The 6,719-nt window shown below is 44.4% G+C and overlaps 2 long non-coding RNA genes across 2 annotated transcripts in view; both read right to left on the minus strand.

Moving 5' to 3' along the window:
* The window catches only part of LOC310724134, a 22,932-nt gene extending 17,737 nt beyond the window's left edge, over window positions 1-5,195 (minus strand). Inside the window, exons 1-2 of the long non-coding RNA XR_014532968.1 lie at window positions 5,107-5,195; window positions 4,786-4,843 (exon numbers count right to left, since the gene is read on the minus strand). This is a non-coding gene — a long non-coding RNA (uncharacterized lncRNA). The remainder of the gene's footprint in view (window positions 1-4,785; window positions 4,844-5,106) is intronic.
* A 100-nt stretch (window positions 5,196-5,295) lies between these two features.
* On the minus strand, window positions 5,296-6,374 carry LOC310724135. The gene is made up of 3 exons (XR_014532969.1): window positions 6,339-6,374; window positions 5,485-6,286; window positions 5,296-5,445 (listed from the first exon to the last, which is right to left on the minus strand). It is a non-coding gene; the product is annotated as an uncharacterized lncRNA (long non-coding RNA).
* Between the last annotated feature and the right edge of the window lie 345 nt (window positions 6,375-6,719).

Raw genomic sequence — 6,719 nt, forward strand, 5'->3', positions numbered from 1 at the left:
TGCTGATGTGGAGGAGGCGAGAGAGGAAGCAGAGACGCAAAGTGTCCCTGCTGCTTCTTCTCTATCACCTGAAGCAGCTGACGGTGCCATCGCGGTGCAGGCCTCGGTGCATGCCGAGGCCGAGGCACACTCCCTACCAGATCTGTCCACCCAACCAGAACCAAAATCTTCCAGAACCACTTCCACCATGACAGATCCACCAAACGATTGGTCGCCTTATAGGGAAGAAGATTCGGACAGTCAGTCCGAAATCGCCCTAGATCCTCCTGCCTCCCCAAAAGCACAACGCACTCCTTGCCCGAGTTCCAATCCCTGTGTTAGATGGGAAGAGGAACTCGTTATTATCGAGGACCAGGGAGAGTGCGAGCAGAATAATGACGGCAGCTCACAAAGGGTGACCCTAAGCCCAGAAAAAATCGGCAGCCTTAGAACAGCCACACAGGCCCGTATTAATATGGAGCTCAAGGTGCCTTCTGCAACACCATGTGACTCCAGTGAGGGTGTTCCAAATAGGCACATAAACACGCCCAGAAAAATGATAGAGTGGAAACTGACTGTCCGTAAGAAATACCTGGTCATTGGGGATTCCAACCTCTCCAGGATTCCCCCCTTTAAGAACCCAGACCTCCAAATAGAAAGCTATCCGGGGGCCACGTTCAGACACATGGAGGCCGTTATTAATAAAATTCCGGTCTCCAATGACGTAGAGCATTTCATTTTAGCGCTGGGCATTAACAGTCGGACTCAAAACGCTAAAGACACTGCAATTAAACAAATGCAGGCGTCTTTAAGAGCGGCGAAAGAAAAATTTCCGCTTGCGCAGATTTGGGTTCCAGAACTGAACTATTCAGGAATGCTCCCAACAAAGGAGCAAACACAACTAAACCTCCTGAGTGGTTACATCACTGCCAACCTAAATCATATTCCGGCCCTGCCCAGATCAGAGTTCCACACTGAAAGTGACAATATTCACTGGACAGTTAATACAGCCGGAAAAATGCTGGAACATTGGCTTCAACATTTAAATTAAATCTCCCCATAAGCCTGCATGCACAGGAGGGGAACAAAAATGTGGTTGTTTTGGCCAAAAAAGCCAAGATCACTCGACCACAATTTAGCCTGCTTAATAGAGGCCTAACCTTTATTCCGGCATGGAAAATTAACAGACAATATAGCGGGAGGCAAATGCGATATGATCTGCAACAATACCACCGAAGACTAAAATTGGCATCCTATTTTCAAAATGACGCAGATCAAACTCCCCCACCTTTCACACCTAAATCAGACTGGGTCCCACCCATGGATAAACTGCCCACTGATCTTCTCACGTTGTTCGATACAGACCTTAGATCCTTCAAGAGACACTGCAGACCATATTGGGAACAACTTAACCTCACTCCTGAGGAAATCAGTGCTCTTGAAGAGTTAAAAAATAACCAAAATATTATCATCAAACCAGCTGACAAGGGCAGTGCAACAGTTATTATGGACCGTGAGCAATATCTGTGGGAAGGGTACAGACAATTACAGGATAAAATTTATTACAAAAAATTAGACAAACCCATCTACCCGGACACTGTACCCCTAGTCAAGGAAATAGTCCAAGTCTTGTATACAAAAAAGCACATAAATGCCAAACAGAAGTCCTATCTCTTGGGTGACACAGAGCCCAGGAGCAGGAGATTCTACATGCTCCCTAAAATACACAAAGATCCGGCCAAATGGAGCAAACCCCACGAAATTCCTCCAGGAAGGCCTATAGTGTCGGATTGCGGAAGCGAAACGTACTATACGGCCGAATTCCTGGACTTTTATTTAAATCCCCTTTCCACGGGCCACCCTAGCTATTTAAAAGACACATATGACTTTATTCAGAAAGTTAAAGGACTTGAAATTCCCCAAGAGGCTGTCCTGTTCACTATGGACATTGACAGCCTTTACACAAATATCGACATCCAGGAAGGAATACAGGCCATAAAAAATATTTTTCAAAAATACCCGGACAGATCCAGGCCTGATAAAGAACTCATCCAGTTGTTAGAAATAAATCTAAAGAGGAACGACTTTGAGTTCAATGGGGAATTCTTCCTTCAGATTAAGGGAACAGCGATGGGGAAGAAGTTTGCTCCGGCCTACGCCAACATATTTATGGCAGAATGGGAGACCTCGGCCCTATCCCGGTGCCATAAACGGCCTCTTTATTATTTTAGATATCTTGATGATATTTGGGGAGTTTGGACACACACAGAGAGGGAGTTTGATGAGTTTTTAACAACACTTAACAACCATAACCCATCCATAAAACTGAAATCCTCCATTAGTCAGCTCTCGGTGGATTTTTTGGACACCACGACATACAAAGGCCCGGATTTCAGTTCCACACACAAATTGGACATCAAGGTATTCTTTAAGGAAACAGACACACACGCTCTACTGCACAAGGAGAGCTTTCACCCTAAACACACTTACTCTGGCCTGGTGAAATCACAACTCCTGAGGTTTCGTCGCATATGTACCCGAGAACGGGACTTCATGGAAGCGACACGAATCCTCTTTAGAGCACTCAGGAACAGAGGTTATAAAAGGTCCTTTTTGAGGAGGATTTTTAAATCCTACCTCACAATAGGAACCCGGGCGGAAGGCACCAGCGTGCCGCTCGTCCTGACATATTCCTCTGTCTCTGTGAAGCTCATCAGGGAGATAAGGTCCAATTTTATGCAAATATTGGGACAAACACCAAGATTCAGAGACCACAAAGTCATTGCAGCTTTCAGGAAAAGCAAAAACCTGCAAGACTATTTGGTCAGGGCCAAACTCAATCCTCTCCAGCAGGGAAAACCTAAACATCAGGGACAATACATGGAACAAAAACAACACATTCAAAACAAATTTACCAAGGAAGTCTTCACCACTCATCGCTCAAGTACAGTGCACAGCAAAAATTGTGTTTACCTCATTTCCTGTAATCAATGTGGAGCCCAATATGTTGGAGAGACGGGCAACACCATCTTGATCAGGATGACACAACACAAACACAACATATTAAAAGGAAAACAAATGGATACTCACCTGGTCAATCACTTCCGGGAGCATGGATGGGAAGCTCTCAGGGTCATGGTCCTACAGGCAAACCCACAATGGTCTGTACCCCTGAGGAAAAGAGCAGAGAGAATTTGGATTCAGAAATTAAGTACTGCTTATCCCCAAGGCCTCAATGAGAGGTGAATAAAATATTCTTAGGGGGCATTGATGGCCTGTGCAAACAGGTTAGCACCTTCCTCTGACTCTAAACCTAACCCTAACCCTAATTTCTATCCCTAACCCTAAATCCTAACCCTAATTCCTATCCCTAACCCTAAGCCCTAACCTTAACCTAAACCTAACCTAACCCTAACCCTGAATTGTATCCCTAACCACAACCCTAACCCTAACCTTAACCTAATCCTAACCTTAACCTTAATTTCTATCCCTAACCCTAATTTCTAACCATAACCCTACATCCTAATCCTAACCCCAAAACCTAAACCCAACCCTAACCCTAAACCTAACCCTAATTTCTATCCCTAACCCTAAAACCTAACCTTAACCTTTATTTCTATCCCTAATCCTAATTTCTAGGCCTAACCCTAAAACCTAACCCTAACTTCTAACCCTAACCCCAAAACCTAACCCCAACCCTAACCCTAAACTTAACCCTAATTTCTATCCCTAACCCTAACCCTAAAACCTAACCTTAACCCTAATTTCTGTCCCTAACCCTAACCCTAAAACCTAACCTTAACCCTAATTTCTATCCCTAACCCTAATCCTAATTTCTAGCCCTAACCCTAAATCCTATCCCTAAAACCTAACCCCAACCCTAACCCTAATTTCTATCCCTAACTCTAAAACCTAACCTTAACCCTAATTTCTATCCCTAACCCTAATTTCTATCCCTAACCCTAATTTCTATCCCTAACCCTAAATCCTAATCCTAACCCTAATTTCTAACCCTAACCCTAAAACCTAACCTTAACCCTTAACTCTAACCCTAACTCTAATTTCTAGCCCTAACCATAAATCCTAATCCTAACCCTAAATCCTAACCCTTACCCTAATTTCTAGCCCTAACCCTAAAACCTAACCTTAACCCTAATCTCTATCCCTAACCCTAATTTCTAACCCTAATCCTAAATCCTAACCCTAACCCCCAATTTCTATCCCTAACCCTTAATCCTAACCTTAACCCTAAACCTAACCGCTAACCTTAACCCCAACCCTAACCCTAACCCTAACCCTTAACCCTCACCCTAACCCTAATCCTAACCCAAACCCTAACCCTAACCCTAACCCTAACCCAACCCTAACCCTAACCCTAAACCCTAACCCTAACCCTAACCCTAACCCTAATCCTAAATCCTAATCCTAACCCTAACCCCCAATTTCTATCCCTAACCCTTAATCCTAACCTTAACCCTAAACCTAACCGCTAACCTTAACCCCAACCCTAACCCTAACCCTAACCCTAACTCTAACCCTAACCCTAACCCCTCCCTAACCCTAACCCCAACCCCGCCCCCTCCCTAACCCTAACCCCAACCCCGCCCTAACCCTAACCCCAACCCCTCCCTAACCCTAACCCCTAACCCTTAACCCTAACCCTAAACCCAACCCTAAATCCCACTCGGATTTTGACATGGTTCCTGGAGCTGCGTCTATTTCCCCTAACCTAACCCTAACCCCAACCCCAACCCTAACCCTAACCCCTAACCCCAACCCCTAACCCTAACCCTAACCCTATTCCACCCCTAATCCCCACTCGGATTTTGGCATGGTACCTGGAGCTGCGGCTATTTCCCCTAACCTAACCCCTAACCTTAACCCCTAACCCTAAAACCTAACAATAACCCTAATCCCAACCCATAACCCCAAATCCCTAACCCTAAAACCTAACCCTAAACCCAACCCCTAAACCCAACCCTAACCCTATTCCACCCCTAATCCCCACTCGGATATTGGCATGGTGCCTGGAGCTGCGGCTATTTCCCTTAACCCTAACCCTATTCCACCCCTAATCCCCACTCGGATTTTGGCATGGTCCCTGGAGCTACGGCTATTTCCCCTAACCTAACCCAGCCCGTGCCACCCCGAGTTGCTGCGCCTACACCCACTCCTGCATATTTCCTGAAGAGTAAAGCCAGTTTAGGAAAAAGGAAAAGAAATTATTGCGCGTAAATAAGAGGGAAAAAGAGAAATACTTAGAAAGGAAGCCGTGGTGCCAAGTGTTAAATAGCAGAGGCCCAATCACTTGGAAAACAGAGCAGCTTGAAGGAAGTTTAAAAGCCAGAATGGGGAAAAGTCAAGCCAGTTTGAAAACGGAAAAGAAAATGATGGGGAAAAGTAAAGCCAGTTTGGAAAAAGGAAAAGAAAATGGAGAGTCTAAGCCTGATGATGGACCAAAAAAAACTAGAAAACAAACAACAATGACTCATAAAACTGGATAACTTACCTGATGAGAGAGTTTGGAACAGCACTGAGTATGGGGGTGCCAATGTTTTTGAGCAGTGCTGGTTGGGGGTGCCAATAGTTCTAATTTCATGGCATGATTGGCCATTATTAGAAAAATAATCTCCAAAAAAAAAATGGAATGTTAAATGAGCACTGAGTTTGGGGGTGCCATTTTAACCAATGCCATTTGGGGGTGCCATCTGACAAATTTTGTTTTTCTCAACTACCTGAATAAAAGTAAGAAAGAGAAGAAGAAAAAAACTGAGAAAGGAAGCTAGTGGGCTAAGCGCTAAATAGCGAGGACCCAATCACTTAGAAAACAGAGCATCTTGTGAAAAGGGATTGAAGCCAACATGGGAAAATGTGAAGCCAGTTTTGGAAAATGGAAAAAGGAAAAGAAAATGGTAGGTGATGAACCCTGATGAAGGTCTAAATAAACTGAAACGTTGCAACAGACTTACCATTAAATGACGTCATGGGGATTTATAAAAGGGCAATTATCCTGCTTTAATGAACAAAATCAAAAGTCACTGGCTAAAATGAAAAAGGGAATACACCCTCCATTTAAAAGGACAAAAAGGGAATGGATTACTAGCAAGAAAAAGAGAAAATGGGCAAATGTCCACTTCTCATCCGAAAAACAAAGAAAGAAAAAAACGCACGATAAAAGGGCAATTTTCCTGCCACTTATCACCAGCAGCGGAGATGGAATGTGAGTGCTTAGTGACTTGGAGTAGGCCAGTGCACAACGTGGGCTCCGGGTTTGTCTATATCTGAGTTTCCTTACCAATCCATAGCCCTAACCCTAACCCCAACCCCAACCCCTCCCTAACCCTAACCCTAACCCCAACCCCTCCCTAACCCTAACCCTAACCCCTAACCCTAACCCTTAACCCTTAACCCTAAACCTAACCTTAACACTAACCCTAATCCCTAACCCTAAACCCTAACCCTAAACCCAACCTTAACCCTAACCCCAACCCCTAACCATAACCCCAAATCCCTAACCCTAAAACCTAACCCCAACCCCTAACCCTAAACCCAACCCTAACCCTAACCCTAACCCCACTCGGATTTTGGCATGGTGACTAGAGCTGCGGCTATTTCCCCTAACCTAATCCTAACCCTAACCTAAACCCTAAACCTAAACCCTAACCCTCAATTTACCAATGTATGCGCAAAAAAAATAATGGATAACACATGAAAAACCGCCAATAATCACAATGACCCTT

Source organism: Silurus aristotelis (assembly GCF_946808225.1).
Source record: "Silurus aristotelis genome assembly, chromosome: 3".
NCBI classification, from domain to species: domain Eukaryota; kingdom Metazoa; phylum Chordata; class Actinopteri; order Siluriformes; family Siluridae; genus Silurus; species Silurus aristotelis.